The following is a 13,229-nucleotide window of genomic DNA, read 5'->3' as shown; positions in this document are numbered from 1 at the left end:
CTTTCATGACATTCATCTGCAATATAAAAATTCCTTCAAAGTTAGGTTTAACAACTGATAATTTAGTTGTGTGTTTATTTTCAAGTTAAATCACTTGGTGTTTAGCAATTCAATAATAATAATATGATGATAAAAACCAAGATAATTTACACAGAACAAAAACAGTAAAATAAAAATATTTAATATAAAATGGTTTAACTACACTACTGAGCTGTTCTTAATTCCCCTACAGCTGACCTGAAGGGTTAGTTTTGTACATACTGTACATAAAATCAAGGTCAAGAATAGGATGGGAGCTTCACAACAGTGCATTTTTTCAAGTGGCAACCAGCCCTTGTACAGCTAAAAGTCTATTTTTCTCTTAAATCTTTCTTCGAATAAATTAAGAAGTTTATTTCAAAAACGTCTTTCCTCAAGTTTACCACTCATTACACTTAATTTCAATGGCTACTCTTTTAGCTTATATAACAGAAAGAACATAGGTCAAATAATTATGAGGGCTCTGACCATTAGTCATTACAGGACAGATCTCAGGTTTTGATTTTGTCTGGTAACAGGTACATCAGAAAGATTTTCTTCTGAGGCTGATTAAATGTTAAAAAAATACGCTGTTTCAGGACACAATGACCAAACACACATAATGAACATGCAAGGAATCGTGTGATTAATGAAGAAAGCTAATTAGAAAAAATTACTGCGAGTGCCTTTATACTTCAGTTGGTTACCCATGCTCAGAACCTAAAGTTGGATTTTTTTTTTTTTTAATCAATCATATCGAGTCCAGGCACGGTCAGTGTGATAAGGGCACAATATGATGAAAGGCTTTTGAAAAAAAATTCTTATAAAATGTATAATGTTTACCCGCAAAACTGAACTCCAACTAGCAATATAGGGCACTGCTGACATATGGTTTCACACCTGGCAAGCTTAATGAACTTGCAGCTAAAAGAAACTTTTTCAGCTATATCTCTTTTTATGCACAGATTCTCTTCTGAGAACCTTCCAGAAAAAATCATTCATCACTTTAGAGTTAACAAAAACATCCTCTTCTGCTTAAAAAATGCCATCCCCCAAACAATAACACAAACAGCTCTTAAAACAATGCTGGGCTACAAAAAAATAGTTATCATCATAATACTTTTGGACAATGACAAAGAATATTCTTTAACAACTGTAAGTACAGTGATATATTTCTTAAGTACTCAGATCATGACTCTACTGATCTAGCCTCAGCACTGTTTAGAGCTTGATTACAGAAATATTTGAAGGTATTTATGTTTTTATTGCATCAAGCATGATGAGGTTGACAAAGATGATGTACCAAAAAGAAATATGCGAGACTAATCAAAACACAGTTACTGACTCTTCTTTGAGCTGAGGGAATATAAGGAACACATAAAAACATCAGCAAGAACATGGGACGCAAGCATATGAAACCATATGGCTTATGGAGTAATGAAAAATTGCTAATGGAATGTGTATGATATTTGTGAAAGACCTAGTGACTGTTAAGGCATACCCAGCTTCTTGGGACATATCACAGAGATTTAAGATACCCCATCTGCAACAGAGTACTTGACTAAAAGAAACTAGCAACAAGTGTTCCATGCCCTGAATCACATTTATCTATACCTCACAATCTGAAGACCCCTAACTCTCCTAAAAACTTAAATCTAAATCACCTATACCATACTGCATTAAATAGTATATTACAGTATGGTACTGTTAAAAAATAAAGGTAGTGTAAATGACCTTCCACCTGTCATATTTCAAAGAAATTTGCACTAAGACAAAAGAACTTCAGAAACAATGAAAGATGAACATCAACCTATCAGGTTAATTTATGAATGTAGTTCAAGTTACAGATCATAAAGTTCTACTGCTCCTGATAAAGAATTTCCATATGTAACAATTGCATTAGAGTTATTTAACACCTGGCTATTTAGACATCTAGTCAGAAACATGTTCACATTTATATATGTTGTTTGCTTTTTAAAGTGTTATGCAACAGGGATCTTACTTCTGAGATATATATATATATATATATATATATATATATATATATATATATATATATATATATATATATATATATATATATATACACACACACACACACACACACACACAGGCAGTTTCCGGTTATCAGCAGGGGTTCCGTTCTGATGGCTTGACGAAAAGTGAAAATCAGAGCCTCTGTTAGGTAAGTATCGGTGCCAATACTTGATTAACGGCGCCAATAAGCGGAAATTGGGATGGAAAATCAACGATTTTTGTCGCTAGACAAGCAATGAAAAACCGGATTGCCGATAACTGGGGACTGCCTCTGTGTGTGTGTGTGTGTGTGTGTGTGTGTATGTGTATATATATATATATATATATATATATATATATATATATATATATATATATATATATATATATATATGTATATGTGTGTATATATACATGTACATACATAAGACTGGGCGAAATGTGAAATGTTCGAAATATGAAACAAATTTTCCCATAAGAAATAAAGGGAATCAGGATAATTCGTTCCAGCCCACCCAAAAAGTTGCCCTTTTAAAATTTTTGCTATTATTAATGTGTTCAAAGGTCAAATTAAGAGTATAAAGTAATAAAACAGTATGGTATGCGAAGTAAAGTTCTCAAAAAATTTTGTTTCCGTGTACAAGCTAAAAATTCAATTTACAGACTGCTTGGTGAAATTGGCACACAGCTGGCCAGGATTGGGGGACGAGAGACAGGATCCCTTCAAGGAAACCGAAATGGTTGCAGTAGGCAAAGGTTGATAACAAAAGCAATTTTATTCACATTTTGTAAGGATAATCGAAGGAACTGATAGTGTGTGTGTGTCTGACTGTTTGTCTGTGTGTGTGTATGTTGCAAAGAGAGAGAGAGTAATCAGTGTCGGCAGATGGGAAAACAATCCCTTGTGTGTATGATTGTCGAGGTGTGTTTTACCCATGCATCTTGAGTGCAAGAAGGAGATTAATTATGCCACAACACATCAACTTACTGTTGGCAAACAGCAGAACTCAAAATTATAATCCTATTGGATAATAATTTTGAAGATTTTGCAAACAAATAAGTAATAAGTAAAGAATGCAAGTAAGAAAAGGAAAGAGAAATCAAATAACTTTTCACAAGGAAGTAGTTTAAACAAACATCCAAGGCACACAGAAGCTGAACGTGACGCCACTGTTTCTTGATGTGGATGGTGAGTTACTTTTACAGTACTAAAAAATCGTAAAAAGCAAGTTTTATTCAACAGGTATTTTACAGTAAAAAGAGAGAACTGATTCAGCGAATCAAGTATAAGTGAAAGGAAGCGGGTGAAACATAACCCGGTCCCAGTGGTATAGCTGGAAAGTCAGTGGGAAGCGGACCCCGTCTCCCAACCAATAACCCACCACCATTCCCTCCCTTTCCTCTCTACTGTCTCACTCAGCACAGTCCTGAACACCTGCTCAAGAAAGACTTTTGATTTTTTATTCTTACTCTATTGCATCTGATAGTTTTATATTGTATCATTGTTAAATTTATTGTTAGTTTTATATTGTACCACTGTTAAATTTATTGTGAAATTCCCTTTTTTTATTTTTTTGATGTGAAATGTTACTGCTTGTACATACATACAGTAATGTATTTACTGTCTCTTCTCTTCCTCTCCTCAACAGTATAAATGCTCCTTCTTAAGTCAGCTGTGCATCACTGTAGTGACCTATGATTTTGTTCATCTTTTATGTTATACTTTGTGAAATGTTTTATTCTTTCATTTATTTTGTTGAATATGGTTATCATTAAACTATATACTGTGCCTGCACTGTATGTACATACTGGTAACGGAAAAAACATGCTGGGTATTGCCTTTTTTTCTTGTTGGATGCAGTAGGACCTTGAATACAAGCATAAACAAGACAATCAGTCTGGTCAATGTAAGAGTATCTGTTCGACAAACAAAATTTCTTTGAAAACTTCGGTGAAAAAACAATGTTCGACATACACGTTCAACAAACGAGGGACTTCTGTGTGTGTGTGTCTGTATGTATATATATATATATATATATATATATATATATATATATATATATATATATATATATATATATATATATATATATACACATATATACACACTCATATACTCTGTATATATATACACACATATATATATACAATATATACATACTGTATATATATATCATATACATACATACATACACATATATATAGGCAGTCCCCGGCTTACAGTGATCTTGGGTTACAGCATTCCGACTTCCAGACACTTGGCTCACGGTGTCGTTAGCCTGATTTTAAGGTACCACAACCAGTTTTACAGCGCCATACTGGTTTTATGGTGGCATAAGGTGCCATAAGCACTATTTATTCCCATTATTATTATGATGTTCCAGTTTACAGTGTTTTTCAGGTTACGATTTCCAGCCACTGGGAACAGAACCCCCTGATCATAACCAGGGACTGCCTGTGTGTGTGTATATATATATATATATATATATATATATATATATATATATATATATATATATATATATATATATATATATATATATATATATATATATATATATATATATATATATATATATATATATATATATATATATATATGACAAATATTTTCTGTTAAAACAGAATTCTATCAAATATAAAGAGCCCATAAAAATGCCAAAATGTAGAAAATAAATACTATATTTCAGAGACCAAACTGTCTCTCTCCTTGGGCAAAGTATTGAGTGAGAAAAAGTTACAGAAAAGTGGTATTTATACCAGAAGGTCTATAGGTCAGTCGTTACATCACTCCAGTTGACAATTTCTCTTTAATCTTCTTAATTGCTGGTTGCTGCTATAAATTATATGTGACAAGTTCCAGTTTATTGTGTGATTATGGATATTTATGTGGTTAAAAATAGCTGACCTCTGTTGTCCACACCTAAATGAACATTATGCTGTATTAATCTTTGGGGGAGTGATTTACCTGTAAAACTGATATAAGATTGTTTACAATTGAGGCAAGGGATTTTGTAAACTCCTGTCTCTTTGGAGACTGGTTTTTGTTGGACGTTAGCCAAATCCCTGATTAATGTCCAACAAAAGTCCTCAAAGACACAAGAGTTTACAAAATCCCTTGCCTCAATTGCAAACAATCTTATATCGGTTTTACAGGTAAATCACTCCCCAAAACTATTAATACAGCATAAATGTTCATTTAGGTACAGACAACAGAGGTCAGCTATTTTTAATCACACAAATAGCCACATAAATAACCATAGTCACAGAATAAACTGGAATTTGTCACAATTTATAGCAGCAATTGTCAGTTCAAAAGCCAGATGGTGGAATCAGCTTTGATTAAACAAAGAAATACAATGAATCTTTCAAAAGGAGCCTGGGATTCCAATATTATAGATAACACCTTCCTCCAACCAGCAATGAAGAAGATTAAAGAGAAATTGTCAACTGGAGTGACGTAACGGCTGACCTATAGACCTTCTGGTATAAATACTGCTTTTCTGTAACTTTTTCTCATTCAATACTTTGTCTGAGAAGGGAGACAGTTTGGGTCTCTGGAGAATATAGCATTCATTTATAGGCTTTTCCTATATCAAAACCCTTTATATACATACATATATATATAGATTATACACACACACAGGCAGTCCCCGGTTATCAGCGATCCAGTTTTACGATTGTTGTAGTCACTTGCTTGTCTAGTGACGACAATAACATATATATATATATATATATATATATATATATATATATATATATATATATATATATATATATATATATATATATATATATATATATATATATATATATATATATAATCTAAGAGTTTTTATTCAGAAAAAGTTACAAGCTTTCATGATACTTGATAATGTGGACTGTTTGTCCATGAAAGCTTGTTACTTTTTCTGAATAAAAAACTCTGTTAGATACCATCCAGTTTGAATGAGGTCCTTTTAGTAATTCTACTAATACACAGAACAATTGTGTACGTGATAAAGTTAATATATATATATATATATATATATATATATATATATATATTTTTTATATTATATATATATATATATATATATATATATATATATATATATATATATATATATATATATATATATATATATATATATATATATATATATATATATATATATATATATATATATATATATATATAAGGTTTTGATATAGAAAACCTATTTTTGTGGCCACTGTGAATCTTCAAAGTAGTTACACTCTCATGGTCCCCTCCCCAAGGGGTCCATATGAGATCAACTATTTACCAAGAATTCTCTTATAGTTAGTCTACGGCAGAATACTGCTTGTAGGCACTGACTGAATATAAATGACTCAGGACAGGAGACAGAGCTCTCCTATCCTACAGCAAATGTCTCGGTTCTTGCTACATCCCACTCGCACAGATGTGACAACAGCGTATGTCAGCCATCTTCCTCATTACACGCCAGGTCTGTGCAAGATAAATGTTCACTCCAGTCCCATGCCTTTTCATCACGGACAGTGGGTGGGTTTAAGGATTCAGAGCAGTTACCAAAAATAAGTTTTCCTAAGTCAAAACCTGTTTTTTGATAGTGTAGCTGCTGCTCATTCTCAAAAGAACTTACAAAAGAAACTGACGGGTGACAAAATGGCTTAGCTCCTGATAAATAAATCCCAACAACCTAGATCAATTTTTTATCATTCCACACAATTATCCTAAACTAACCTGTACTCTGCACTCAACATTCAAGCTAAGAGATTTATTTTAAAACATTTGGGTTGGGAGCTACGTGGAATTGTTTTTACCTATACACACAGTCGGCCCCTGAATTCGCAGGGGATGCATACCAGACTCGCCCACAAATAGTTAAAACCCACGACTAGTTAACGTGCCCCTCTAAAAATGCTTATAATTGCCTATCTTGAAAGTTCAAATACCAAATGTATACTTACAGTATCATCCTACATCAAATATACCTTACATTATTATCTTATTACTGTATTAATCTTTGAAATGATATTAATATTCCAAAGTCATCTTAAACATTTTACCCTTAAAAATATGTACGTACTTCTAACCCTTCCAGCCAGCAACAGAGAGAGAGAGAGAGAGAGAGAGAGAGAGAGAGAGAGAGAGAGAGAGAGAGAGAGAGAGAGAGAGAGAGAAAACTCAGTGGGCAACATATATTTGACCAAGTGTGGGCAACACTTTCTACCCTTCTGCAGTCAATATGTCAAGATATTTGACAAGTTATGCCTTCCCCACTCACTCCAAGAAGACAAAAAATGAGAGGAAAAAATTTATTTATAACTAAAATCTTACTAATTCACTATTTCCCTTAATGAATTGATAATTTGCTGTTTACATTAATATTAATATTTGAAAATTAGTAAATCATTTATCATACAAAAGAGAGAGAGAATTATTTTTATTATTTAATGTTATTTAATCTTATTAAACAATATTATTTGAAAATTAGTACTGTAAATCATTATTTTATCATAAAATGTATATGTAGGTACAGTACAGTATTTAGTCATGAAAATATGAAAATACACAATATTGCTCTATGAAATAATCTGTGAATGGGTGAGTTTTCCCATGAATAATTTATAAATAGGCTCCACAGAAAATTTATATAAAGGCAAATGACACGTAGGAAAGTGAAGAAACAGAGTGGTTGCTAGGCCTTTCGACACGGTCATTTACTAGAAGGCTGATGAAAAATATAAAGGTAATGTTACAAGAAAGCTTGTATAATTGACAGATGACGTGCAGATATGCGAGGATGGGGATTATAAGGAACAGATGCACCTAGAATCCAAAACAGTTGAAGAATTAGTGGACCTACCAAAAGAAAACGGTGTTGGATTCCAGGTGTATCTGTTCCTTATACTGTAATCCCCATCCTCAGAGATATCTATATGTCATCTGTCAATTATACAAGCTTTCTTGTCAATTATACAAGCTTTCTTGTAACCTTACCTTTATATTTAAAATTTCTTGGTCTATTCATCAGGCTATTTTTTTTTATATATTATTTCAATGTTACTGCATGACCCAACAAAACACATGTAACAGCCACAAGTTTTGCCAATTGCTTTTATCTATGCCATGTTTTCAGTCTTCCGGTGGTAGTAATTTTGGCAATAAAGACTGAATTTATGTCCTCTTGAATGTCATTTTAGTCTCTGATATTTTTAAAATAGGCATATAAGCAGTGTATCTACGTATGAGGGTTCTGTTTTTCTTCTGGCACTATTGTTTCATTGTATTTCACACTGTTGGGTCTTTTGTTTTTATACTATACAACAAATATTTTTTATTATACTTTTACTATATTCAATGCCAGATTTTAGTTTTTTCAGAGCTTCAATTTTTCATGGACATTAATTTCTTTTATGTCATGTACTGCTATTACTAAGCCTTTTCTCTGATCAAGCTCTATGGCTGACAGTGATTCAAAAGACAAGAATATATAACATTTATTATCTCTTCACTTGTCAGTTTGCTTCTTATTCTTGTTTTTAAGCTTTTCATCTGCACTTGAGAGTTGTTGGATTCTTAAACTTTTTTGATGGGTAATGAAGTCCTTTAAATCTCTTAAATTATTCAGTTTCTCTAGCTGACATGACAGTTCAACTCACCAGTAATTTCAGTTCTGTTCTGTAGTATTAATGTTGAACAGACATCTTATATTTGCATATAAATTTATGGTTTTTGCATCTTTTTCTGCAGAATGTTGTAATCTCCAAACTGCATGAACTACCTTACTGTTGTAACTTGCTTTTCTTTCCAAAAATTAAAAAAATAGTGAACTGTTCCTTCTCCCCACCACAAAACCTCAGTGGGCAGTTTAATTCACAAGAAAAAGCTCTGTGCAGTACACCCAAATGAGCTGCCTGACTCAAGTAGGCAAGTAAGCAGTACTACTCACTAGCCTCCCCGAAGCCCAAGATTCTGAAGCTTGTGTTTCATCCAACTTTCTGGGATATTATTTCTATCTTAACCAAGGGGACTGTATCTTAAAGCGTAAAGTCACACAGGGTGTACAACATATTCAAATCACAGCACAAAATGCTAAGCTGTGTTACTCAATCACAACACTAGGCTACACTTCACAAATCACAGTAATTTTCAGTCAGGTGTATTAACATATCCAAACTGCAGTGCAAAATGCTGTTACTTTTACATTATGAAATATTTCATACACTTTAGTGATAATTGGTAATTGCTTTTAACATACAATATAATGTCCTAATATTGGCTCTAACACGACAAATTTGCTCTTGCAAGTAAAAGAAAAAAGTAAAGTTAACTGATGAAAAACAAACTGATGACAATTTAAAATTTTAAATATGTTATCTAGTTGGCAATCATTATACACTCAGAAATAAGTGACAAAAATAAAAAGTAATGATGAACAATCAACACTGAAAATCACTTGATGTAATATGACTGGGAAAAAAATACTCTCCCTAGCTAGGGTTTGCCAATTTTAAGCTACATAACATGCTAGTGTAAGCACTATAAGAATCATTAGGGTAGGTACAAATGCACTGGTTCATGGTGCATTTTTAGTACACAGTACTTATCTCATTTGTTAATGCATGCTGCTGTGTTATACTATAAAACTTTTCTACTCACATTACACATGTATTACACTGTATTTTTAACTAATTTACATTTTCATTGAATATGCTTCAAGTAATCTTATGCTATATAATAACATATAATGTACCAGTGTGTTTCATTATGAGTAACAAAATACTGTACACAGGCCTGGGTTGAACACAAACAGTACTGTATACACCATATCTGTATTGAATAATACTTATGACAATTTTTTCTACAATATGGTTCTTAGTCCCTAAACCTGTTGTAAATCAAGGGATACTTGCACAAGTTATGTTTACTTCATAATCATTGATTTCTTGATCCTGTACTAAAAAATTTCCACATACTCTCATCATTTTGATCAATTCACCTATTTCTATTAGTCTGAAGGACCCTTTCAAATGGTAAACTTTCACTTATGGCAGTGGTTCTCAAACTTTTCCAACTAACAGAGCCCATGCTTTTGCTGGTGCTCATGGAACCCCTACAACCCCCTCACCCAATATAGGTGGAAACCCCCCGCCCCCACATACACACACACATACAAGCGACTAAATAAAAGTGCAGTTTAGTATGCACTCAGCATCAAAACTCTTACCTTATTTACTGTGATGGGTGAGCTTGCTTATGGGAACAGAGACCATCGAATTTGGAACTACTGTATGTTTGTTAACTGCAGACGCTTATCAGGTGCTGCACCTGCATAAGATGTTTCGTGCTCTTTTGCTAATTCCAGGTGCTCATGCAATAGGTTTGCCCAGAAAGGAAGGAGGAAGTCCTTGTTGTATTTAGTTTTCAAAGGAAGGTCAGTTAAAACATCAATTAGCTGTTCTTTTTCAGTCACTGACAGATTCTGCTTCATCACATTATCTGGATCCACAAATGGGTTGTGTAGCCATGTCAAAGGGCCTGACTGCCTTGGAAAATACTCTCGTAGATTATCCTTTAATTGCTGTAGGTGCTGAATCATAGAGTCTTTTGTATTCTCAGCCAGTTCTAAGTTTTCGTTCAGGAATGCATGGCAATTTGGCAAACACTGTCTGGGTTTTCTTTACACAGCCAATCCAGAACTCAATCTTGAGAGAGGACTCAATTCTGTCTTGAACTCCAAAATGCTGATATTAGAATCTTGTGATGATAAGCTCATTTAATTTAAAAAATACATCTGCAAGATAGGCCACCTCACATACCCAGACTTCATCAATGAACTGGGCTGACAGAAAAGGCTTGTTCTCTCTGAGAAATACTTCAATCTCATTTCTTAATTCATACACACATGAAAGAATTTTACCATGAGATAGCCAACACACCTATGTATGTAGCAGCAGAGTTCTGGGAATGGACCCCATCTCATGACACAGTGAGGCAAACACTTGCGAATAAAGAGGCCTAGGTTTGATGAAATTTCTACCTTGACTACTTCAGTAAGTGTCTCTTTTTAGATCACTTTTGGCATCTTTTTCACAGCTAGTGCCTTCTATGAAGGTGCAATGTTTTTTATGAGACCAGTAACACCCTTTGCTGGGCCTCTCATTGCCTTTGCACCATCAGTGCAGACAGCTATGCACAGGTCCCACCTAAGATCATCTTTGGTGGAGATAGTGTCCAAGATCTTAAATATGTCCTCAGGCTCTTGTCATTGTTTCGAAAACTTGGCACAACAGCAGATCTTCATGCACAGACCTGCAACGTTTGTAGATTTAAAGTTGAATGGTGAAGCCAACAGGTCTTGTTTTTATGCGATTTATTAACACTCACAATTTTCTGCCATCTCTTTGATTCAGCGTGATACTGTGTCGTTTGACAGGGGTATAGTGTCAAGAATCTTGCTGTGTTTCTCTCCCAACATACAAGAAATCAAATCTTTCATGCACGGTTTCAGTAAAGATTCTGCAATCGTATGAGCTTCACCAGCCTTTGCAATGTGGTATCTTACATGGTATGAGGCTTCAAGTGCATTTCTACTGTCTTGGTAAGCAAATTTCTTGATAGAAGCAATACTCCTTTTAACTGATCTCGTTTTCTTATGAAATAGTCACCAGGTTTGTTAACGAGCTGTGGGTGCTTGGATTTAAGGTGCCTTCTCAATTTTGCATGATTCAGACTACTATTGGCCAACACTTGATTACATTCAACACATTGTCCATCAGGAGCATGTTCATCTCCAACTGACATGAAACCAAATTTTATTTAACTGTCATCAAATTTGCGCTTCTCTGAATATCCAGAATCTGATTTAGTTCTTGAATCTTGTGTCACAGAAGTAGAGGTATGTGGTTCATGCAGGGATTTTGTTACATCACTAGCTGCAGCTGTCTGTTCAACACGCTCAGTAGAATCAGTAGATGTATTGGATTACCTTGCACCTTCGGACGAAAGGTGTGGTATTTCAACTTATGGTATTAATTAGCTTCTGTATCTCATTACTTTCATATTTCAATATATTTTATTTTAAAGGCCATCTTTTAATACTGAAAATTCTATTATAAGTATCTATAATTTACCCTAAGTGCTAACAGCAGTAACTTTTTCTTTTTTAATTACTAAACATAATTGCCATAAATGTTCCTGTTTTATAACCACACAGGGGATCATGTATTGTTTGCTAGATGCTGTTCTTTCCTCTCTAGACCACTTACACTAAATGGATGACTGCCCAGTAAGCAAAGCCTACTTGCAGACCATAAGGATATAGAATACAAACCCTGATAAAACAATATGGAATTTACCAATTAGTTTATGGAGCAAACATCCTGGGACAAGCTCCAGTGCAAGTAAATGACAAGAGATCATTACCTCTTTACACTTAATCTATTACGTCAGGTCCAGGTGCAAAAGACGTTGGTAGTTTGTGAAACAATGGAACTACCTCCAAACAAAATGTTAGGTTTGTTTACGTCTGCCAAACCTGTCCCGTCGTTCTACAATATTTTCATTTTAATGTATTTTCTTGACTAAATAAATTTATGATAAAATTATTACTTATTTTCAAATATTACTTTAATACAGTATGTTCTCAAGTTACCGCACCACCAACTCGCGGCATTCGATCTTATGGCACTTTTTCAGTGCCCTTAACAGCGTTTTACAGCGTAACTTGAAGTTGCATCAAATTATGGCGCCGTAAGTGCAGTTCATGGCACTAACAGCAATGATAGGCATCTAGTTAACGGCGCTTACAGCACTGTAACTTGATGCAACATCAAGTTACAGCACCATAACCCAAGTTACAGCGACATTAAAGCGCCAATAACAGAGAAAAATCGAATTACGGTGGAAATCAACTTATGGCAAGGCGCTGGAACGGTCCCCCGCCAAAGTCAAGGATGCACTGTATTAATGTAAACACGGCAAAATATCAATAAAATGTTTTTTTTCTTAAAAAAATGTTCACCCTAAAACCACCCCCCGAAATTCCTAACAAAGAGGTTGCAAAAGAAAAATGTATATTGGGAAGCTGAAATACCTAGGCACAATGCTACTTGACATGCTACTGGCTGGTGTTTGCAAAGCAGCTAATCCACAAGCGCTGTTCATTTTCTTTGGCCCTGACTGGCTGTGTAACCCCCCAAGACAC

General features: G+C 34.1%; 1 protein-coding gene across 12 annotated transcripts in view; it reads right to left on the bottom strand.

Annotated features, from left to right (window-relative positions):
• shi (dynamin-1 shibire) overlaps nucleotides 1-13,229 on the bottom strand; it is a 367,093-nt gene that overhangs the window by 10,170 nt on the left and 343,694 nt on the right. The window lies entirely within an intron of this gene.

Source organism: Macrobrachium rosenbergii, chromosome 10 (assembly GCF_040412425.1).
Source record: "Macrobrachium rosenbergii isolate ZJJX-2024 chromosome 10, ASM4041242v1, whole genome shotgun sequence".
Classification (NCBI taxonomy): Eukaryota; Metazoa; Arthropoda; class Malacostraca; order Decapoda; family Palaemonidae; genus Macrobrachium; species Macrobrachium rosenbergii.
This window is presented reverse-complemented; position numbering and strand designations above follow the sequence as displayed.